We start from the raw sequence: 25,282 nt of genomic DNA, 5'->3' as shown, positions 1-25,282 counted from the left end.
ATGGTGGGATAAATCCGTGCAGAATATATGATTCGAAACAGGGGAGATGCCAGCGAAAGGATGTGCCCATCCTTAAAAAAAAAGTTTACAACTTGCAGATAATTTTTTTTGTTACCTTGCTTGCTGGGGCGTAAGTGGAGCATTTCATGATACAAGCAGCACTACAGACTTACAGAGAAGGAAAGGAATATTTGTGATACAGGAATAATATTAGTATTAATATTACTTATCTCTAGTTAAGTAGAACAATATTATCAATATGGGAATATTATTATTGCTAATATTAGGAATCTCTACTAGTTTAGATGGAAAATTATGAATTGTTCTTTATTAAAGAATTGCTCATAACTCTGTAATGTATGTGTGTTGGTTGCAAAAGCAAGACCTTTTGTTCTCTATTTCGTTTTTTTTTAATTGCATATTACGTTTTTTTGTATATGAAGGAATGCCACACGTATCTCTTTTGTGGACGCTTAAAGAAAATTGACCGATCATATTATCATTAATATGGCTGCGCTTAGCAAGAGGACGGATCTGATTACTGATGGTACAGTAGTTTCTAGTAGAAATGTCATCAGTAGATTATTTTATTGATAGGATTAGGCTTTTTTTATCACGTTGCAAAGTAATGAGGTGATTATGATTTGTTAATGTAATATATTGTACATCTGTTATATCAGACTCACTCGGCAGTATGAGCAACGTGATCACTTCGGGATTTCCAATTTCTAATTACCAAATTCATCTCTCATCCGACTTAGCGCTTGTTCAAACGACTTTATTTTCGGTAGTAAAAAATCGGACAGCATTCAGACCAATGTTTATAGAGGAGCAGTGCAGAAGAAACTATTTTTTTCCACTGACCAATTCAGTGTGGGAAAAATTGCAGTATGAACTAGTTTCTTCTGTAAATTAGATGAGACTCAACTATTCAAATCTATGGGTGCACAAAAAAATCGGATGCCGCGGTATAGCATGTGATTTTTACGGATACATTGTAATTCTGTAACATAGGAAACTGTAACTGGTCCTGTAAAAATGATTAATAGCTGCTGCTGTGAAAAAACGGATACATAATAATAATCTTTATTTTTATATAGCGCTAACATTTTCTGCAGCGCTTTACATACATTATTGTCGCTGTCCCCATTGGGGCTCACAATCTAGATTCACTATCAGTATGTCTTTGGAGTGTGGGAGGAAACCGGAGAACCCGGAGGAAACCCACACAAACACGGGGAGAACATACAAACTCCTTTGTCCTTGGTGGGATTTGAACCCAGAATCCAAGTGCTGCAAGGCTGCAGTGCTAACCACTGAGCCACTGTGCCGCCCAAGTGAGAAAAAAAAATTATCCCACTCTCCTGGATGAAACTCTGAACGATTTTATTTTTTTTCAAATTACATTTTCATTGTAATAACATTATATTACAGAACTGCTAGTAAAGCAGTTTGCCTATTTATATACGTTTTTTTAACTCCCATTACCTTCTGTGTACATATGTACAGTCAGGAATTGATCAGGAATGGCTTAACTAGCAATTGCACAATCTTTGTGTTCTTATAAATCTGGTCCTCTTTAGCAGCATGGCAGTTCTGATTAAAGAGATGTAGAAGTGATGGAAAATTTCCAACTTCCAACCAAACGCCATCGGTTTGTAGTTTGCAGTAAAGAAAATCATTGTGTCTGTTCTCAAGTTCACATGGTAACAGCATCAATAAGTAACAAGTTGAATTATGGTATTTATTGTCCTCAGGTCTTTAGGAGTTTACATATATTTTTCTTAAATGAACATTTGACTTCTAATTAAATTTTTTGGAAGTACTGTAAAAATAGATATTGAGTAGTAGCAAGTACTGTTCCATCTTGTATACTCTGGAAACAATGCTGTTAAAAATACCAGACATTAAAGACGTTGTCCACTCCTTTTTCATTGATGACCTTTCCTTAGGATAGGTCATCAATGTCTGATCAGTCGGGGTCCGACACCCGGCACCCCCGCCAACCAGCTGTTCTCTGTGTCGGCGGCCGTCGGCCAGAGCTGCTCCATCTTCTGGTAGTGGACATTGCAGGGTACTGCACATTAGCCTCCTATTCACATCAATAGGGGGCGGATGTGCAGTACCCTGTCGCGGTCACTACCAGAAGAAAGAGTACCTCTGCAATTGAGCAGTTCCGGTCGCTGCCGACACCCAGAACAGTTGATCGGCTGGGGTGTGAGGTTTCGGACCTCGGCCGATCAGACGTTGATGACCTTTCCTAAGGATAGGTCATCAATGGAAAAGGAGTGGACAATCTCTTTAAAGAGAGAAGAGAGGCATATCTATAATTGAGACTGTTAGCTTCATTATTAGGCTTGTGTAACTCCTATCCAAATTGCACAGCTTAGGGTATGTGCAAACAGCATCTTTTTTAGGCAGATGACGCCTTGAACCTGCCAGAAAAAATTCTAGAAAAACATAAAAAATAATTAAAATATGAACTGCGATGTAAAAACAACTTGCTGTGCATATATTAAGTCTTTAACTTCTTTTAACTGCTTCAGGCTTTGAAGCCCAAGTTAAAAGAAGTGACCTTCTGCTTCCACTGACTTTTTCCTGAACCCTCTTTTGCTTCAAAAACTATGCAGTTACACTGGTGTCTATAAGATACCATGTGTACGTATCCCAAGTAGGTTTTACTGGCATTTATGGCTATGTTCACACTGAGTTTTTTGAGGCACTCAGAATCAACAAGTTTTTCAAGAGAAAACCACTCCAGGAAACGCTCCTTTTTTGGGCAGTATTTGGAGTTTTTTTTCTTTTGATTTGTCCTTTTCTGATGAGGTTTTAGGGTATGTTTATACAGAAGTGCTTCAAAATCCATAGTATTTGAAATGGGTTTTTTTATGTGGATTTTGAAATAAATCCACATCAAAAAAACTTTGCTTGAACATAATCTTGAAGAGTTTGAAAGAGTTTTTTCCGGACGTGTGTTCTGCAGCCTGTTGATTTCACAGCGCCTAGTTTGGCCTCATTCAAACGTCCTTTTTCACGTTTGTGTTTTTTTAACGTACATAGTCAATGCATACGTGTTTTAGCCGTGATGTTAATATTTTTTATAAAGGAGAAGCTGCTCCCTAGACATGGAGTGATGCCTTCACGATTTGGTGGTGAAGCAGAAAAGACAAGCTAGTTACAAATTTCTAGTGAGGATGTAAAGCTTGCGGCAGAAATAAAATTCCTGGTGTGCACTTGAGGAAAATGTAATTAAGAGATTAAAACTGGCTTGGCGGGAACTTGTAAAACAAGCAGATCCTTCGTCCCTAATAGGAATCTACACACAAGATAATTTTAGATTTTGTATCATTTGAGCTGTAGATAGGTCTCGAGTAGACCGGTTCCATCCTGGTGTGGATGGACAGCAATGGATGCACTCATTGCTATGAGCTGGTATCATGTACTAATGTATGTACCACATTGGAAGTGAGATGAGAAAAGACAATTTAAACACTTTTGGCTCATTTTACAAGGGTATCACTTAGTGAAAAAGCGACATAGTCTTAGGCTAAGTGCCCACGATGCAGAAATGCTGCAGATTTTTTCCGCTTCTCCCTGGCAGGAAAAACGCATGCGGATTTTACATGCGGTTTTCCCGCCAGGTAGAAGCGTTTGTCAAGCGTCTTTGCATGCATTTCTGCATGCGGGTTATCAAGCGCTTTCCAAGCGATTTTAGCATCACTTGGAAAAGTGCTTGACAGCTTGGTCACACTATATAAATCCATGCAACTGGCACCAAGTAATAGTTAAAAAAAAGAATAAGAATGGTAAAAAATAAAGATTATACTTACCTTCCGATGGCCCCCGGTGTTTTCTCCACTCCGTCTGGTCTGTTGTATGGCTCGCGGTGGTGTGAAAGGACCTGCGATGACATCATTGAGTCATGTGACAGGTCACACGACCGCCGACGTCAGCTGTCGCGTGACCTGTCACAAGACTAAATGACATCATGGCAGGTCCTTTCACAGCACCGCGACCCATACAACAGACTGGACAAATCGCTGAGGAGACCGGGGGACATCGGAAGGTAAGTATAATCTTTATTTTTTAAAATTCTTTTTTTAACAGGTTCTATGATACCCGAGTCTGGAGGAGAGTCTCCTCTTCTCCAAATCCGGGTACCATCCGCACATAGAAACGCATATTATCCGTGTGAGCAAATATGCTGACACGGATAATATGCGTTTCAATGCAAGTCAATGGTGGCAATTACGCTCCGTGTCCGCAAAATTAATGGACATGCTGCGGATTTTTCCGCAATGATAATCCGCAGCGGAAATTTCCGCAGCACATGCGGATTATCATTGGGGACCATGGGGCACGTATTACCAAGCGTTTTTTAAGCGTTTTTGCTGCGGAAATTCCGGAGCAAAAACGCTTGAAAAACGCATAGTGGGCACGCAGCCTTATATGTGACACTGCCAAATTATGCCAAAATATAGGCACAAAAAAGTACATCAAAGAAAGCCAAACAATTAGATCTATAAAGTTAGACAAAAGTCTAAAGATGCAGCAAATTTAACTTCCCACATTAGTCACTGCGGAATATTCTGGCCGCCTAGCCTAAGTTTGCAATGTTTAAATATTGCACAAATTTAGTGCATTTGCCCCAATGTGTCTATGGCAAAGGATCAAAAGGATGAAAATGTTACATAATATTTATTATAAACTTAAAAAATATGTTTAGCATTCAAAAGAGTAGGTTGTATTTATGGAAAATGTTACAACTACTTTTAACTACTACAGTTACATACACATCCATTGGACCATTATCAATCACAAGAATGGCGGAAGGATAGGGCTCACATTATCTACTAGTAATCTGGCTGGAAATTACATCTTCAGTTTTCTTTGTGTTACATGAGATGTTCCAAAGGGTTTTGGACCCAGTCTTGCTGGTAATTGAAGGCGTTGTAACAAATGTGTAGTTAACATTAGAAAAGAGCAGATCAATTTGCTGGACTTCAGTCCAGCGTCAATGTCAGTGGTACTTGGTGGCTAGATGGCAGTTCTGCGAATCTCTTACCTTCCGGCTTGCCCGGCGCGGCTTTTTATTTCGTAGAGTTGGCGCGACATCATCTGTGTGTCTTGCCACCCACATGATATTGCGCCAGCCCTGACAAGTCAAATTCCTTCCCGGGGATGCCAGAAGGTAAGTGATTTTCAGGACTCCTAACTGCCAGGTACCACTCGCCTGGATGCTGGACCGGAGTCCCGCGAATCGATCCGCTCATCTCTATTGGACATGACTTTGTACCACTCATTAATGTATAAGTATTACAGGTTCTCCTCCTGTACTTGTTAGTTTAGTCTTCCTCACATCTATCCTGTTTTAAAAATGGCTGCTGATGGAGGAGCACCTGGCAAGACCTGTCCAATATCCTACTCCATGAGCAATATTTTAATGGGAGAATTCTGATATCCCAGTCAGGCAACATACGGTACCGTATGTGCCGTGTACATCAGACCTTAGGGTGATGAAAATAATTGCTTTCTTCTGCAATTTCCAGCACTGCTTCGGTCATCTCCTGCATAATGTGACCACAAGTGTGACCAGCCATCTCTCACAGTGTCTTGTGTGTGGACTGGACGGCACTTTCTCTATGTAAGTCTACGAGACTCAGAATGAGGCTTTGATGGGCTTACATTAAAGAGATCGTCCACTACTTTTACATTGATGACCCATTCTTAGGATAGGTCATCAATGTCTGATCGGCCGGGGTCTGACACCCGGTACCCCCACCGATCAGCTGTTATCTCACACCGATCAAGTATGGTCACTTGCTGAGCTGCTCCATCTTCTGATAGTGGCTGAGGCTTGGCACTACAAATCCGCCTGCTATTCAAATCAATAGGAGGCAGATGTGCTGTGGCCACCATCAATAGACGCAGCAGCTCGGTAAGTGAGCACTTCTGGCCGGCGGCTGCCGATATCGATCACAGCTGATGACGCCGACCGATCAGACATTGATGACCTATCCTAAGGATTGGTCATCAATATAAAAGTAGTGGACAACATCTTTAACAAAGGAACTAATGGTTTCCAGTGTGAACCAGCCAATCAGACCTGCGGTCAAATGATGCAGGAGAGGACCAGATTAACGATGAAACGGCAGAAGACAGCAACCGGTGAGAATTTTAATGCACATATTACATACACAATACTGATTATTATCAAAGGGGGCAATAAAAAAAGTACTGAAGCATCACTTTAATTAAGATGATCTTTATATAGGAATATTATACAAAATTCAACAAATGTATGTATATATCTAAATGTTCTTCACTTTCTGGGTATTACCTGTAATCATCCTTTTTCAAGATGTGTCTATGGGGAAAAATTCATTAAGGTTATTTACACCAGATTTCTAGCGTAAAACATCTTAATAAGTCACAATATTTTGTTCAACTTGAAAGTTGTGCAGAAATATTGTGACATTTGACGTTTACATACCAGTCTCGTCCAGCTATGCCAATATGGGTGAAACATAGGCAGTACATGGCCAGGACAGGGCTATACCCGCCCATCAAATGCCTGTGCCTGATAAGTTACACTACTTTAGTGGGGTAACTTACTCCAGTCTCTGGAGTACATTTCTGGCTGCGGCACATCCCAGATAAAAGATTTGCCTAATTCATTAAGCGCTGAACCTTTTCATTAAGATTGGTGTATACAACGCCATTCTTAAAGAAGATGTCCATTACTTTTTATTATCCCCCCAATGTATTCCCCAGGGGCCCATAAGAGTTTTTGTAATTACCCTGTGTTGCAGTTATTGCCTGTGAGCGGCGCTATTGCGGGCTGCTCACAGGCATCACGTGACCCTCCAAGTGAGGCGGGACATCACTGACACAGTATCTCCAGTGGATGTTGGGCTGTGGGCGGGGTAACCCCGTGCGTCACACCCTGCATCCGCTGCGCCATTTCCGAATGAATGAGGAGAGGGAGAGCGCGCGGTGGATGCCGGGTGTGACGCGCGGGGTAACCCCGCCCACAACCCAGCAGCCACCGATGGAACGCAGAAGTGGGTACCCCCGGTTGCAGCCGGAATTTGTCGTGACATCAGCGGATGTCAGAGCCGGCTGAAGCCGGGGGTCACGTGATGCCTGTGAGCGGCCAGTGATAGCGCCACTCACGGGCAGTAACTGCAATGCAAGGTACTTTTAAAAAAACCTTATGGGCCCCGCAAGAATACATTAGGGGGATAATAGAAAGTAGTGGACAACCCCTTTAATGAATTGGCCACTTAGTGTCTAATTATCCTGCCAAGATTTCCTTTGGTAATACATTTTCTCAGAAGTGGAAGAATTAGATAACATAGTTGTGAAGAGGATAATATAATGGAATCAATTTAGAAACCACCAACAAGGCATCGGGCTTTTCGGTTGAAGACATTTCCTTGAAATGTATGCATGCTGAGGATCAGCAGTGCCAACACAATGAAAGATATGGAAATCATGTCTTCTTGAATTATAAACATGTCGATGATTGATGTGTGGGCACAGCCTGCAACCTGGAGAGGAATGAGAGGAGAAGTGTGTGCATGAGAAAGGTCATTACACTGTAGGGTATAGGGGAAGGAGAAATGTTCTGATTATGGTCACATCAAGGACATATTTTAGCAGAGGATGAGAGTACAGTATGTCGTGTGTGCGGAAAGGCAGATCACAAGCTGATGTCAAGGATGATTTATATAATATGGTGGAAACAGGAAGCTTAGAGAATATGTAGTTTAAATGGGAATGATACTTTCAACAAACTTTGCATAAATCAATAGTATAAGCGAATATAATAAACTTTAAAATATATCTCATCAGAGAAATCTGCCAGCTCACTGTGGTCAGGTTACACAGTGTATTGTAATCTATGGAGAAAAGTGGGGTAGGAGGAGTGAGGAGCAGAGTGAGGAAACAAGCAGAGGGAGACACAGAAAGAATGTGCTGAGCTTTCTAACAAGTCTTGTACCTCACCCCCCCTCCCAGAGCTGAATTCACAACCGCACAGCTCAGGACTGACATATATTGTCTTTCATGGTGAGTTTGCTTTTGTCTGTGTACTAAAAAAGGAAATAAGTTCAGGAATCCATCTCTCTGTTGTGGCAAGACGATTCACTCGGCTGCTTCCAGAAGCAGACTCAGGACATGGTTTCTTCTGCAGGTTTTTTACAGCGGCATAAGCACTTCAGATTTGGCAAATTAAACACGGCCTTTCCAGCGTAACGGCAAAACAAAAGCATAAAGTATAGCACAGTCCATAAGTGAGCGGGTTTCGTCCACTCCCGGTATCACAAGTCCTTTTGTGGAGCTCTCTAGCTTCCACACACAGCCTGGAGACCTTACTCTACAGATCACACCCAAGAAAAAAATAGTGACTGAACATTTAACCTTGCTTTAACTTTGCTGCTAAAGACAGATTACAGTTAACAAAAAGCAGTAAGTTAGACAGAAGGAATACACCTAGTAGCTTTCACTTAGGACTTATTTTCAGACTAAGAATTTAATTTTAGGAAAATAAAATACTTTTTAATCATTGCACTGGCCATTACTTGAGCCTAATTTTACTGTAATGACCATTTAAAAACACTTTATAATGCTCAAACATAACATCCTGGCTGCTTGTTACTGTCACGGAAGGGAGTTTAGGCGTCTACTGCATATTCTTTATACATTTAACTCATTGACAATATACTCTCCTAGTGACACATTATTAGGATCTCTCACCTGGTTATCACCCATAATAATAATTTATTATTCAAGTATAAGTAGTTGAAAAATTGTAAAAACAAAAAAATAAAGCGAAACACTAAATTTGTGCAGATTATATTTTGTAAGCCTATTTTATATATATATATATATATATATATATATATATGTATATACAGTACAGACCAAAAGTTTGGACACACCTTCTCATTTAAAGATTTTTCTGTATTTTCATGACTTTGAAAATTGTACATTCACACTGAAGGCATCAAAACTATGAATTAACACATGTGGAATTATATACTTAACAAAAAAGTATGAAACAACAGAAAATATGTCTTATATTCTAGATTCTTCAAAGTAGCCACCATTTGCTTTGATGACTGCTTTGCACACTCTTGGCATTCTCTTGATGAGCTTCAAGAGGTAGTCACCGGAAATGGTTTTCACTTCACAGGTGTGCCCTGTCAGGTTTAATAAGTGGGATTTCTTGCCTTATAAATGGGGTTGGGACCCTCAGTTGTGTTGTGCAGAAGTCTGGTGGATACACAGCTGATAGTCCTACTGAATAGACTGTTTGAATTTGTATTATGACAAGAAAAAAGCAGCTAAGTAAAGAAAAACGAGTAGCCATCATTACTTTAAAAAATGAAGGTCCGGCAGTCCAAAAAATTGGGCAAACTTTGAAAGTGTCCCCAAGTGCAGTTGCAAAAACCATCATGCACTATAAAGAAACTGGCTCACATGAGGACCACCCCAGAAAAGGAAGACCAAGAGTCACCTCTGCTTCTGAGGATAAGTTTATCCGAGTCACCAGCCTCAGAAATTGCAGGTTAACAGCAGCTCAGATTAGAGACCAGGCCAATGCCGCACAGAGTTCTAGCAGCAGACACATCTCTACAACAACTGTTAAGAGGAGACTTTGTGCAGCAGGCCTTCATGGTAAAATAGCTGCTAGGAAACCACTGCTAAGGACAGGCAACAAGCAGAAGAGACTTGTTTGGGCTAAAGAACACAAGGAATGGACATTAGACCAGTGGAAATCTGTGCTTTGGTCTGATGAGTCCAAATTTGAGATCTTTGTTTCCAACCACCGTGTCTTTGTGCGACGCAGAAAAGGTGAACGGATGGACTCTACATGCCTGGTTCCCACCGTGAAGCATGGAGGAGGAGGTGTGATGGTGTGGGGGTGCTTTGCTGGTGACACTGTTGGGGATTTATTCAAAATTGAAGGCATACTGAACCAGCATGGCTACCACAGCATCTTGCAGCGTCATGCTATTCCATCCGGTTTGCGTTTAGTAGGACCATCATTTATTTTTCAACAGGACAATGACCCCAAACACACCTCCAGGCTGTGTAAGGGCTATTTGACCAAGAAGGAGAGACCAGATGACCTGGCCTCCACAGTCACCAGACCTGAACCCAATCGAGATGGTTTGGGGTGAGCTGGACCGCAGAGTGAAGGCAAAAGGGCCAACAAGTGCTAAGCATCTCTGGGAACTCCTTCAAGATTGTTGGAAGACCATTTCCGGTGACTATCTCTTGAAGCTCATCAAGAGAATGCCAAGAGTGTGCAAAGCAGTCATCAAAGCAAAAGGTGGCTACTTTGAAGAACCTAGAATATAAGACATATTTTCAGTTGTTTCACACTTTTTTGTTAAGTATATAATTCCACATGTGTTAATTCATAGTTTTGATCCCTTCAGTGTGAATGTACAATTTTCAAAGTCATGAAAATACAGAAAAATCTTTAAATGAGAAGATGTGTCCAAACTTTTGGTCTGTACTGTATATATATATATATATATATATATATATATATAGCAACAGCAGGAGCTTGGTAAGAACTTCTGGGTTAGGAGATTCATTACAGAATATCTGAAAAAAATCAAATTTTTTTGCAAGTGTTTGAGTAAATATTGTTAACAGATCTGGCCCTAGGGTCAGCCTCTTTTTCCTATGTCAGAATGAAGTGGGAGGAACATATTGAAGGCGCAATGTGCTCATTAATAATTGCTCATCCTAGAGGCCCCTCTTGTTTCTGCTATGGTTACAGTCAATGTAGTTAAACCGGTTGTTTGGTAAAACCAAGCTATCACCAGGAAAGGTGATAATCGGTGGGTGTCCTACCGCTGGGACCCACACTAATCGTCACATCTGGGAAATTATTTCGCCCATTATAAATTGGCATGGCAGATGGACACCCAACTTCAAGTCCATTCTTTCTCCATGTGGCTGCCTGACTCGGCAGCCCTATAGGGAATGAGTGCAGCGACGGTTAGGCATGTGCATTGCCTTTCCATAATAAAAGGGATAAAAATTCCCCATTCTGCTGATTGGTGCAGGGCCCAACATTTGGACACCGACTTACCAAGTTGTCACCTAGCCTGTTGTTGTATGTGATGGTCCTGTTATGAAGGCCAGTAGTTAAGTAGGAGAAAGGAGGCTTCAACAAGTGAGACAATTGAAAGATCTGCCTTAGTGTGGACTTTACCCTTGAAGCATGGAGGCATCAATCAATTTGCTTCAGTGAGTCATCTCAATGGGACATTGTACCTACTTACACACAATTATGCTTGTTAGAGATTTTGAGGCTTTCTATCACAAGTCTATTTCAGTAAAACGTTCCTCTGTTCTGGGATCCATGTATGTCTCCATGCTTTGGAATTTTTAGTGGGTCTTCACATTCGCCCAAATGTTCTGTGCATTTTTTTACACTTATAATACAGTTATAACAGAGTTTCGGTAGGTTTTTTGAAATGCCCCCATTCAGACTAAGACTCACTTTTGCACCATCTTAGTCTTGGATTTTGGGGTCATAAAGTCATAAATGGCTTTTGTTCCATTGCTCTCAGACTCTACAGATGCATGGAGCTGACTGCAGAAGGATTGGGACAGAACTGTCCTCAAGGCTGGTGGCTGATACATTTTCATTGAATTTAGCAGAATATTTGCTACTGTGTGTTTTATATGATTGAAATTAAAATGACTGAAGAGATAATGGAAATGACTCATAGAAGTGGGTGCGCTGCTGGGAAGATGAGTCTCATGGTTGTTCGATTTAATAAAAGACGTGGCTATATCTGGAAAAATACACGTTGTCATGGAAATTACTTGGTACCTCATTTTACTGGTAATATTCCATCATGCATCAGCAGATCTGTCGCTATATTAAAGATACACACACCACAAAGTCATTTTGATTTTTTCTATTATGATCCTCTCTGGAATTTCAAGATATAACCTTTTGTTAAGTACTGTATGCGTACAGCTGAATTTATATTTCTAGAATTTATTTCTAGCTGGTATGTCTCTTATAGCAGACACTAAAAAGTCTCCTTGACATAATCTAATGTTTAATATAAAAAAAAAAGAAAAAATACATCATGAGTTTTTAGATATTTTCATGTCCCAACAAGAAATCTGTAGGAATAATACCAGAAAAAAATACCATTCCCTGAGCAATCTGTGATTTGAAATGAAAGTCACAAATCCACAAAATACCACACAAAGATCAAAAGGAAAACACTGTGGGGTCGATTTATTATTGCATTTGCACCTTTTTTTGTCTATTTTTTGGTGTTTTTAGCCCGCAAATAATTTGGCGAATGGTCGCATAGTCGATGGGAGGTATGTGTCACAGAGATGGCTGTCCTCTATGATGTAACCCGGAGTGTTTCTCTAGTGCACTTAAGCACTGAGAGGATCATTTGGTGCACCTGGGACCGAGTTATGGGTAGCTTGGAGAGTTGGGCGAGTCCAGCTACCCACATACCTCACCTCTGGGTGTGGTTAACAGTCTTTAAAATGGATGCCGTTGTTTGGCACATGGTCTGTGTGTTTGGAGGGAGAAGGCCTCCTTTGTGTTGTTTCGCTGGACTGAGCCAGTGAGCTGAACGCTACTCAGCCTGTGTGCCCACATGACTGGCTTAAGCAGAGACTTGCTTAATGGACATTTTACTTTGTTTTGCCTGAACTAAAGGCTGTTTGTATTCCTTTACTTTTGCCGGGTTTATGAGGTAATAAACCAACATGAAGATTTAAAGGAACATGCCTCCTGTTTGCCTCCCATCTCACCCAAGTGAGTAAAATGCCTACAATATATGTACGTGACTCGCCCCCTGGGCCGTGGGGTACTCGGTGGCGGGCCGGTCGTTGCTAGGGGAGATGTCACAGTGGCGGTGACCCGGTCCGTGACCCAGGGCTGTCATTAAAAGGGGAATATTTACAGGGGATTTATAGTTTTTATATACAGTTCGTGACGCCACCTGTGGTATGCGGCTAAAGGGAGCCACCGATGCGGAGCAGGTCCTCTGGAGCTGGTGTGAATGCAGGAGAGTTGGTTCGGCTCTCCACAGGTAGAGCTTAGCTCCAGGGCAGTGTAGATGTTGTTGTTATGAAGTAGCACTCGTGGTGCAGTGTAGTGCAGGGAGTGATGGCGCAGCAATAATTTCACAGAGACGGTAGGGTGCAGTCTTCAGGGTTTTACTCACAGTTGTCAAGTTCCTCAGGTTGCACGGTCCAGCTTACAGCCTCCCACGTCGCCCTGCGTTCACCAGGCAGGGGTTCAGCCAACCCTCAGGTACCTCCAGAGTACATAGCAGGACCCCCTTCTGTGTATTCCTTCTGGCCGTCTCCCTGCACCTCACACCTAGTGCCCCAATCCAGTGACCGCGGACCTTGTCGGGCGACGTCTTCTCTGTCCTCTGGGTCCTCTATGGTTACCTTCTTGGTGAGAGTAATGTGGATTGTGGCTGCAGTACCTGAAATACTACAGCCTTCGGTTTCTAGTTGAGACTTGAAGAACTCTGCTAGTTTAGGGACCGGTCCCCTCTGTGCGATCTGACCCCTCCACCGCCTTTCAGATTAGGGCATACGGGTGGCCTCCAGCACTGCCCGTACCCCTGGGGTCCCTTCCACGTTCCTGGAGCCTTTCCTGCTCCTCTCTCTCTCCAGTCCTGGGCCTCTCTTCAGGCCCTCCTCCTGAGCAGAGCTCCTACAGAGCTCCTGCTCCCAACTCTTCCTCACTGAAGAACCCTTCTAGATTGTTCCACCCTCTTTTTATATCACTCCTTTCAATGCTCACCTGATTTACTTCCTCCACCCACACCCACTACATGGTTCCCTGTACTTTGGTTCCCTCCACTCCAACCAGGGTCAGGGCTCAGCAGGAAGCGCGACACATCTTGCCCTTCCAGCTGGTCTGGAGTAGTGTAGTGTTGGATGCAGGTGTTAGGGTCCCGGGCAATACTCCTTCCTTACCTGAGAGTGGGATACCACACCTCTGGGTGAGATTCAGTACCTCTGTGGCGACTGAACCCGCAGGGGCGCCACATACGTATATCAGCATAAATGAGTACACCTGCTTTGAAAAGTAAGATTTTAATCAATATCTCACTGAATAGAATTTTTTTTTACCCCATAACATGGAAGAAAGGTTAATAATATAACTTCCTTAGAGAATCTGCTAAATTAGCTGACGCAAAAATTAATACATCCCATATCATGAATTATAAGGACAGCACCATCTCTTCTAGGCATGGAATGAACAAGTTGGCGATATACTGCATTTCTTTGCATATCTTTGTCCATTCTTCAAGAATGACCTCTTTTAGAAGAGGTTTTCAAATGAAATAGGTGCATCTGGCTAGAGCCATGCGCCTCCTTATGCGCCTTTTCACAAGTCTTACTTCAGTCAGTGACTGGCATGAGATTTGTGGTGTAAGGAACATCACCAGCAGGGTTTGCCAGGCCTCGTTGTTTTCAAAGGTTTTTCCGACAGTTTTCCGACTTTCAAGCTTTGATGTATCGGGGTCAACGTTTTTGGGGACTTTGGAGATTTAGGGAGAAATTGGAGAGTTTCCACCTGGGTTTCCAACTTGACTTTTTATTTTTTTCTCGACAACTTACCAAAAAATCACGCACAGTCAATATTTTTTACAGACATATTGGAAAACCATAATAAATCATCATGATTATCAGTGATAAATGTCTACAGCCCATAATTCTAATATGAAGACATTACCTGCCCACACAGAACTGTAAAATGAAGATAATTACTGTCATAATAATTTGTTTAAGTTTCTTCGGCTTCAAACAAATCATTGACGCCTTCAGTTTTTTTTACGGACAGAGCAAAAAAGTGCCCTATTTTTACAGATTGTCCTGGAATTTCTGGACGGTTGGCAACCATGGTTTATGCACAGTTTCGGCTCTAAAAACTCCTTGATAAACTCCATGTGCACATAGCTATATGGTGTCTCTGTCTCTTATATTATCATAATCCAGTGCCATTGCTATTATTTTGACGCCATTGACCAATGGTATGATTCTGACACCAAGTTTCAGTAATACTTTGTGATATCTGGTGTCATTGATGGCTGTGTCCATACCTCCTCTGAACGTGTGACAAAATTGTCTAGTTGTGTTTGCCTCAAAAATAAATTGAAATATAAATATGTCTTTCTAGTAGATTTGTTCAGGTAACTTGCAGAAAACTTGAGTAAATAGAAAAAAAATGGAAAATTCAAATTTTTTTTGCTGATCTCACAAGTACCAGGCAGCAGGAGGTGTCGGAATGCAGCCTGATAACATAGAGCCTGGTTAGAAGATGAGAAATAGTAATAGTAAAGTACTGCAGAATAAATTGTCAATGTATAAAAATTATTATAGTAAGTCATTTTACTTCCTCAGATTCCAATGTCTGAAAATTCATCCATACACGGTTGCAATCAAAATGATCCATCTCCCATTGCAAATTAGGTTTATTAGCAAATTTACGAAGTTTCATTCAAATACTGTATCTTTTGCCCAAATGCTCCATAAGCATGAATCCTACTGATATCTAATTCAACAAGGATCCTATACACCTTATTTCCTCTCTCATGGTTGGACAACCAAGCTACCTTCATAACCCCTGGGTCACCATTTGGTTGCACCAAAATAGGCCACTTTGGCCAATGTTTGTCGAATGTACATGGCGAGCTTTATACTAGTTGTACATATTGTGGTTCGGAATGTTCCAATAGGATTAACAACAATATATATATCAATGAGAATTTTTCAAATTATTTTAACATAAAAATGTTTAAAAAAAAATTGTGTGGATTTTTCAGTTTCATATCTACCCCATACACGGTCATCAATGTTTTATGCAAATTTTGCAAATGTAACCCATCAGAATAGAATCTAGTTTTGAATCCAAATGTTTGTGTGCATGGGGAATCCAACCCTCCTATGAACATGAATATGTAGATTGCTGAGTGTGAATGATTGCTTAGAGATGGGACTCTTTAGTCAACTGATTGGTAGGGGTACTGGCAGGGAATCCACAACCAGACTCATAGTTGTTGCCTCTCCCGAAGAGATCTCATCAGTATTGTAAATGGCAAGATAAAGGTGCAGCACTAGCAATATAGCAAAAAGTCACAGGTGGGTGCAATGCCTCACAGGTAATACCAAACCTGGAGTTTTATAGAGGCAGCACTCCAAAGTTTCCAATTCAATGTGCTTTAATTGACCAAATTGACCCAATTTATGGGTCAATAAAAGCACATTGAATTGGAACCCTTGGAGTGCTGCCTCTATTTTTCTTGGACTCATCAGTATTTGTAGTCATGGAAAACCCCTCTAGTGGTAGGATCACACGACTGTTTTATCCACATCCGAGAAAAATAGTCAGATTATTCTGATCAGACTTTGATCAGAGTGACATCAGTTTTTCCCAGATGTGGAGAGACAAAAAAGACGTTTCTCCATTATATCAGTCCATGAAAATCGAACCACACTCAAATGTCATCCGAGTGCAGTCTGATTTTTTTCATGGACTCATAGATTTGCATTGCCGATTTTGATCCAACACCCAGATCAAAGTAGGACATGTCTCTGATTTTCTCAACGTATCACTTGGTCTGAGGAAAAAATTGGCTGTGCACAGCCCCATAGAATATCATAAGAACTAGGGCTATCTGTGAAAATCCCGAATAGCACTTGTCTGAGAAAGTCATGGGCACGAACCCTAAGGTTGTTAATTCTGATATTATAAAATTACATTTTGTGCAAAAAAAAACTACAAGTGGAAAATGAGGTAGCTCAGGAGTCAGGAGTCAGGACTATTATGTTACAGCTCGGGAATCTGAAGTTTAAATTTTACCGAGGACATCAGCATGGCGTGTGTATGTTTTTCTCATGTTTGAATGGGTTTGCTCCAGGTTCTTCAGGTTTTCTCCCAAAACCCAAAATGAATAATGAAGTCTATTTGGAGTTCTAAATTGACCAAGTCCGTGTCTGGGTTGCCAACCATCCAGAAATTCTAGGACCGTCCTTAAAAATAGGGCACTTTTTTTACGTGTCCACAAAAAAAATTGAAGATGTCCTTAATTTTTTTGAAGCTGAAGAAACTTATGCAGATGATTATGACTTTAAGGCCATGTTCACACTAGGCGTTTTTTCAGTGATTTTTTTATGCAAACTTTCAGCTGCGTTTTACAGTACCAACAAAGTCTATGAGATTTCAGAAATCTCATGCACACACATTGGTTTTTGTGTCATCAGTATTTTGTGCTTTGCATGTTTTTTTGCACAGTAATGTTTTTGCACCCCTATCAAAAATATAATGGCATTCCCTGATATAACCCTAGCCCTATGGATTATCCCTAATCTATCTGTCAGTAAGACATAAGCACTGATGTGCTGTTTATACTAATGAGTAATTAATATTGGAGATAGTATTCCCCATTACCATGCCCATAGGGCTAGGGTTATATCAGGGAATGCCGTTATATTTTTGATAGGGGTGACATGCAGGTATATACATGTACTGCATTATTGTGTATTAGCATGGTTATGATTTCATGATATGGAGGGGACAAACACATACAGTATATGTATATATTGTTATATTGATATTACCATGAATTACGTCTCCACAGATGCGCCTCCTTTTTTCACATAGCCATTTGCAATGTGCACTTTTTCTTCCATTGCCTGTTTATTATTATTATTTATTATTATAGCGCCATTTATTCCATGGTGAAAAAGGGGTATACATAGCAAAAACACTTACAATAATCTTAACAAAACGAGTCAGCGACTGGTACAGGGGGAGCGAGGACCCTGCCCGCAAGGGCTCAATCTACGAGGAATGGGTGAGGATACAGTAGGTGAGGGTAGAGCTGGTCGTGCAGCGGTATCGTGGAGCCAGGGTTACTGCAGGTTGTTATTTTTTTTTAATAAATAAAGATTAATTTCATTAATATGTATTGTGGCCTGTGATCTTTTTTTTGTTCTTGTTGTGCTTTGTATATGTCTGCATATGTTTGTGTGTGTACACATTTCTGCGACCCGTATACGTGCAAGTCTGCATGTGTATACGTGCCTGCATGTGCGTATCTGCATGTGAATGACCGTGTGTGCGCGTGACTGCATGTGTACATACTGTATATAGGGTGCTACGTGCGGCCTCATGCTGTATCTGGGGAGCGCCGTTGGGCCTCATGCTGGACATGGGGAGCACCGTGCGGCCTCATGCTGGACATGGGGAGCGCCGTGCGGCCTCATGCTGGACATGGGGAGCGCCGTGCGGCCTCATGCTGGACATGGGGAGCTACGTGCGGCCTCATGCTGGACATGGGGAGCTACGTGCGGCCTCATGCTGGACATGGGGAGCGCCTTGCGGCCTCATGCTGGACATGGGGAGCGCCGTGCGGCCTCATGCTGGACATGGGGAGCGCCGTGCGGCCTCATGCTGGACATGGGGAGCTACGTGCGGCCTCATGCTGGACATGGGGAGCTACGTGCGGCCTCATGCTGGACATGGGGAGCGCCTTGCGGCCTCATGCTGGACATGGGGAGTGCCGTGCGGCCTCATGCTTCACATGGGGAGCGCCGTGCGGCTTCATGCTGGACATGGGGAGCACCGTGCGGCCTCATGCTGGACATGGGGAGCACCGTGCGGCCTCATGCTGGACATGGGGAGCTACGTGCGGCCTCATGCTGGACATGGGGAGCTACGTGCGGCCTCATGCTGGACATGGGGAGCGCCGTGCGGCCTCACGCTGGACATGGGGAGCGCCGTGCGGCCTCACGCTGGACATGGGGAGCGCCGTGCGGCCTCACGCTGGACATGGGGAGCGCCGTGCGGCCTCACGCTGGACATGGGGAGCGCCGTGCAGCCTCACGCTGGACATGGGGAGCGCCGTGCGGCCTCACGCTGGACATGGGGAGCGCCTTGCGGCCTCACGCTGGACATGGGGAGCGCCTTGCGGCCTCATGCTGTGTGTATGTGTATATATATATATATATATATATATATATATATATATATATATATATATATATATACAGTACAGACCAAAAGTTTAGACACACCTTCTCATTTAAAGATTTTTCTTTATTTTCATGACTATGAAAATTGTACATTCACACTGAAGGCATCAAAACTATGAATTAACACATGTGGAATTATATACTTAACAAAAAAGTGTGAAACAACTGAAAATATGTCTTATATTCTAGGTTCTTCAAAGTAGCCACCTTTTGCTTTGATGGCTGCTTTGCACACTCTTGGCATTCTCTTGATGAGCTTCAAGAGGTAGTCACCGGAAATGGTCTTCCAACAATCTTGAAGGAGTTCCCAGAGATGCTTAGCACTTGTTGGCCCTTTTGCCTTCACTCTGCGGTCCAGCTCACCCCAAACCATCTCGATTGGGTTCAGGTCTGGTGACTGTGGAGGAATCAATCTCCTTCTTGGTCAAACAGCCCTTACACAGCCTGGAGGTGTGTTTGGGGTCATTGTCCTGTTGAAAAATAAATGATGGTCCAACTAAACGCAAACGGGATGGAATAGAATACCGCTGTAAGATGCTGTGGTAGCCATGCTGGTTCAGTATGCCTTAAATTTTGAATAAATCCCTAACAGTATCACCAGCAAAGCAACCCCACACCATCACACCTCCTCCTCCATGCTTCACGGTGGGAACCAGGAATGTAGACTCCATCCGTTCACCTTTTCTGCGTCGCACAAAGACACAGTGATTGGAACCAAAGATCTCAAATTTGGACTCATCAGACCAAAGCACAGATTTCCACTGGTCTAATGTCCATTCCTTGTGTTCTTTATCCCAAACAAGTCTCATCTGCTTGTTGCCTGTCCTTAGCAGTGGTTTCCTAGCAGCTATTTTACCATGAAGGCCTGCTGCACAAAGTCTCCTCTTAACAGTTGTTGAAGAGATGTGTCTGCTGCTAGAACTCTGTGTGGCATTGACCTGGTCTCTAATCTGAGCTGCTGTTAACCTGCGATTTCTGAGGCTGGTGACTCGGACAAACTTATCCTCAGAAGCAGAGGTGACTCTTGGTCTTCCTTTCCTGGGGCGGCCTGGGATAAGAAAACTGTCCAAAATATCAATGTAAACTTGGGCATTTATTGAAGATGTAATGACAGCCATCTCCCCAGTGCCTTTACCTGACATGCAGCCCCATATCATCAATGACTGTGGAAATTTGCATGTTTTCTTCATGCAGTCATCTTTATAAATCTCATTGGAATGGCACCAAACAAAAGTTCCAGCAGATTCGCGATTCATCACTGAATATGACTTTCATCCAGTCATCCACAGTCCACGATTTGCTTTTCCTTAGCCCATTGTAACCTTGTTTTTTTCTGTTTAGGTGTTAATGATGGCTTATGTTTAGCTTTTCTGTATGTAAATCCCATTTCCTTTAGGCGGTTTCTTACAGTTCGGTCACAGACATTGACTCCAGTTTCCTCCCATTCGTTCCTCATTTGTTTTGCTGTGCATTTCCTGTTTTGGAGACATATTGCTTTAAGTTTCCAGTCTTGACGCTTTGATGTCTTCCTTGGTCTACCAGTATGTTTGCCTTTAACAACCTTCCCATGTTGTTTGTATTTGGTCCAGATTTTAGACACAGCTGACTGTGAACAACCAACATCTTTTGCAACATTGAGTGATGATTTACCTTCTTTTAAGAGTTTGATAATCCTCTCCTTTGTTTCAATTGACATCTCTCGTGTTGGAGCTATGATTCATGTCAGTCCACATGGTGCAACAGCTCTCCAAGGTGTGATCACTCCTTTTTAGATGCAGACTAACGAGCAGATCTAATTTGATGCAGGTGTTAGTTTTGGAAATGAAAATTTACAGGGTGATTCCATAATTTTTTCCTCAGAATTGAGTGATTCCATATTTTTTTCCCTCTGTTTGGTTTGAAAAAAATTACCCTTACTGAGTACCACATTTTTTTTCTTGATTTCTTTTAGTGTTTCTTAAAGCCATAAAGTTGCCATTTGAAATGACTTCAGTTTTGTTCCATGTCTGTGATCTGCTTTTTTTCAACAACATTAAACAACTGAATGAACATCCTCCGAGCCCAGTGATTCCATAATGTTTGCCAGGGGTTGTATAGTGTATGTAAACTTCTGGTTTCAACCATATGTCTTGCATTGGTGACCTGTGTTCATGCTTCTGTGGTGGAAGCAAAGCTGAACTTTGGGATCCTGAAAAATGCAGCAAAAACGCACCAAAAATAAACCAAAAACGCAACAAAACCTGCGTTTTTGACGCAGCTTCTTTCCTGCCAAGAGATCAGGTTTTGTGTCCGTAAAAAATATTGTCTGTCCGTGATTTTTTGTATATGCTGTCCAGAGAAAATAGAGTCAAGTTGACATCCCTAGTCCGTGTATGTGTCGGAATTGTTGAAAATATCTTGTGAGTGTTGATAATATTTGTACAGTGCTACAAAATATGTTGAGGCTTCATCAGCAATGGGAAATAAATAAAGAACTACAGCAAGGAAATGTGTCCTTAGTTCCACTATGTCCGGAAAGAAGAGTTCCTAACACAGATTTAACATTACAGCCTTACTTTACAATGTCATAGTCCATTATCTTTCCTTCCCTCGTACGCTTTGAAATAATACACTCCGTGCATTTAGGTCATCTCATGTCCTGTACTATATGCAACTGGATGAGAATGTTAAAATACATTATGATTTGTTTGGGGAAATATTAGGGAGGAAAACTAATGTATAAGACAACAATATCATACATCACATTTATCAGAATGCATGGAAGTTCACTGTCTTACCTAACTTGCATACAAACAAGCTGATAAAACTAAAATATGTTAAATTCATGGCACAGGAGCTGTATTTGTGTGATTGCCACGAGAACACTGCTGTGAATGACAATCGGCTTTTACTACAACAGCCAGAAATGGAGATAATTCTAATCGTGGATATATACTGTAACCCCTTAGATGGCATAAACAATAGAGACCGCAGCATCTAAATGGTGTAACAGACCAAGATGGCATGCTCAGCCAACCCATCATCCCTATGTGTTTCAATGGCCACAGACTACAGATTAACCACGTAACGTCTGATACTGATCATATTCTCTTTCATCTGGTCTTTACTAATTAATAATTTATTGTGTTATTATCCAAATAAAAAAAACTTTTTAAATGATTTCAGTTCTCAAAGGGAACACTAAAGCCAACTCATTCAATTGACACTTCTTGTCTACTGCAATTCACTAGTCAGCTTTGCTGTATGAACTGGAACAGAATGAACAGAGTCATCTCATTATCATTAGAGAATAGGGCATCTAATTACAGCTCTCTTGTACTGCTAAAGGTCTAGATTAGGCATCTAAACTATATGGGCCCTTTTCAGTCCAATAATGTGTCTGTAGCAGAAGATGCATGCTGCTGTTGAAGTGGTAGTCTGACCCCTTACCCTTTATGTCTCTGTGCAACTGCACAGGCTGCACCAACAGTATGTCCATCCCTGCTACATGCACATATATGGCTGTGTATACATGAGGCTATAATCCAGCACTTCTTGGAGACTGTTAATAGTCCTTAGTAGAGGACGTTAACAGGAGAAGAGCCTGCTCTGCGGTAAATGAGAAGCCTTTTGTGTTTGAAAATGGCTCTTTATTGTTCCAACACGTTTCGGTGCCGGACCGGTGCCTTACTCTAGGTAAAAAACAGAAATATCTATGTTAATAGTCTTTGACATTTCTTTGTCAATTGATGCATATTATTTTTAGCTGCTATATATTGTTCTTTATGGAGCCCCCTATTATTTTACAGTAAAGAGCCACTATCCTGCACACATGTTGCCTATTATGGGTCTAAATACTAAGACCATTACCTACTGAAAGAGCAAAGGGGATAAAGGTGTTTGGCTTAATATTGTGACCCCTTGATTCTCACCATGATTTGTATACTTTTCATGGAAGGACGTATACAAACCTAGGGTAATAGATTACAAAGATATTGTCCTTAATCGGCATGGCAGATTGGAGCTGAATGTACAGAGCTCAGCTTGTATCAGCTAGTCCTAGCAATTTGTGGGAGTCTCAGTACTAAGATTTGGCTTATCAAAAGTTTTATGTAACTACAGTTTCAACACAATTAATAGAAGTGGAGACGAGAGCCCCAGTCCCAGAGGGCGGACACCGATATCATGAGTATGTTCACTGGAAGTTCTCATAGACTTGTGTGTTAATACATGTATGCCCCCTTATTGCTTGTATGGAGACATGACACTTATGCAGATGTGTCACTCCTACACCATTTCTCAAGCTTTTACAAAGCGCATTACACACATAGCATCTTTCTCTTGGTTCTTATGAACTTGATGCAAGTGATTGCACAAAACCAGCTTTTGTGCCCCTCCTGGCAGTCTGAAGTGAACAGCGCCATTGTTGTGCCTTGATCTGCTGTGTGGAGAACATATGTGACAGGCCTGTCCTCCAAGACACAAAACCAGCTGACAAAGTAAGAAGTTTATTTGCTGCGTGTAAGCAGAACACAGTTTGATTTGTGAATGAAGAGGTTTCCCCAAATGGATTTAGCTGAGCAAACAAACCGATGAAGAAGACAGCGGAGAAATAATTAGCCTCATTTTACCATGGAGCTCTGCTGTCCAAGAGGCTTATGGAAAGGGCAGGGTACGTATTAAACATTGATCCTTCCCCAAGGATCCTTTCATAAACTGTAATGCACGTATAATGGTGTGTGGAGATTGTATATAAATAATACCACGGAAATCATGAGAGGGGTCTCGGCGTCTTCTCCACTTGGTGCCCCACTGCTTTACTTATAAAGTGCTCTATTAACTGTGCAAAGCCATTTACCAATAGCCAATGTCAGAAATAGGACCACAAGGGAAATTACCGATGGAATCTGTCCTGCAGATATACAGATAAAACACATGTCCACTTTTAATTGTATCTACTGTTATTATTGATCTCACAGACCAAAGGGCTAAAGGGCCGCCATTTATCCAGGGCAAGGATTGGCAAACCGGTCATTCATTCCAGATCCTTGATTTGTGTCGCCAGACTTTACAATTAAACAACAAACAAGAAAATACTCAATTGTCATTGGTCGTGCTCATTTGTGTAGGTGCAAAAATTATACTTTGAGAATAATGTGAAGGGTTTCGTATGATCGATGACAAACTTCCTACAAAACGCTTAGGATAATTGTAACATGTAAAATGCTCACAGCTGCCAATAGACTTTCTACATCATCGATCAGCTCTTCTTACAGGCAATTTGTCAGCTCTATGTAAAAGCCTTAAAGCTGGGTGCAGACATCAGGTTTTCTATGTGGATCCAGGAAATTTTATGAGGGTCTATTTTTACACGGATCGATCAGCGGCACTAAATCACCACTGATCAGTAAACTTTAAAAATCAAAGAAAACAATGGCGCTGAGCGATCTGTAACAGATCTGTAGTAGGTTGCCATTGTTCTCAGCAGTGCGTGTGCTACTTACACAGGGCAATGTACCGCCGAGAATGATGATCTTTTCACCTGACGAACAAGCATTTTGTTTGTCAGCCTGTGAACACCTAAAGATTATTGTGAAACAAGCCTTCTTAAGAACACCCGTGCATGACATTCTTTAAGTGTAAATCCCCCTTTAGGCTCCACCAACAATCTAATGTTCCCAGGGTTTAAGGGATGCCGCCTTCAAGTCACTTGTCAGCAAAAGCAGAGAGTCTACTGATTACTTTGTTGACCTATGTCAAAACTCTAGAACAAAAGCTGTATGTTGCTACTTATGTTCCTCACCATATTAAAATAAAGTGGTGGATGCTAGGTTGTATAGTTGTCTGCCTAAAAATTATTTAGCTAGCCTGTTTAGGCTAGACTGATTTTTTTTTTGGCCAACACTTAAAAGGGGCTTAAAGAGTGACAACTAACTTTCTGAACTTATTAAGGATGCGTCATCCTCTACTTCAGGAGCGCATTCCCTCTCATGTTCCTGCTTGCTGAGGTGCGGTGCATTGTTACGTGACTGACAATTCGGGCTAACGGAATAGTTGTGTTACTGGCCCGTATTGTGTGCTCTCCGGCGCTGCAGCATCGGAAGAGCACAGTCGCACTGCAGCTGGCTTAATTGTCATCTAACAGCGTGCTCCAGCGATCCAGCCCGCTTCAGAGCAGCGCTTACAGGCACGTTCACAAAGAGCTAGTAAGCCCTGCACAAGCTTCAGTCAC

General features: G+C 41.8%; 1 protein-coding gene across 1 annotated transcript in view; it reads left to right on the top strand.

The window, feature by feature from the left end:
* Positions 1-25,282, top strand: part of ARHGEF4 (Rho guanine nucleotide exchange factor 4) — a 215,989-nt gene that overhangs the window by 132,189 nt on the left and 58,518 nt on the right.

The sequence above is a fragment of the Phyllobates terribilis genome, unplaced genomic scaffold (assembly GCF_046119375.1).
Source record: "Phyllobates terribilis strain yellow unplaced genomic scaffold, ASM4611937v1 Scaffold_3__8_contigs__length_932513732, whole genome shotgun sequence".
NCBI classification, from domain to species: domain Eukaryota; kingdom Metazoa; phylum Chordata; class Amphibia; order Anura; family Dendrobatidae; genus Phyllobates; species Phyllobates terribilis.
The sequence above is the reverse complement of the archived record's forward strand: the minus strand, read 5'-3'. Positions and strand labels throughout refer to the sequence as shown.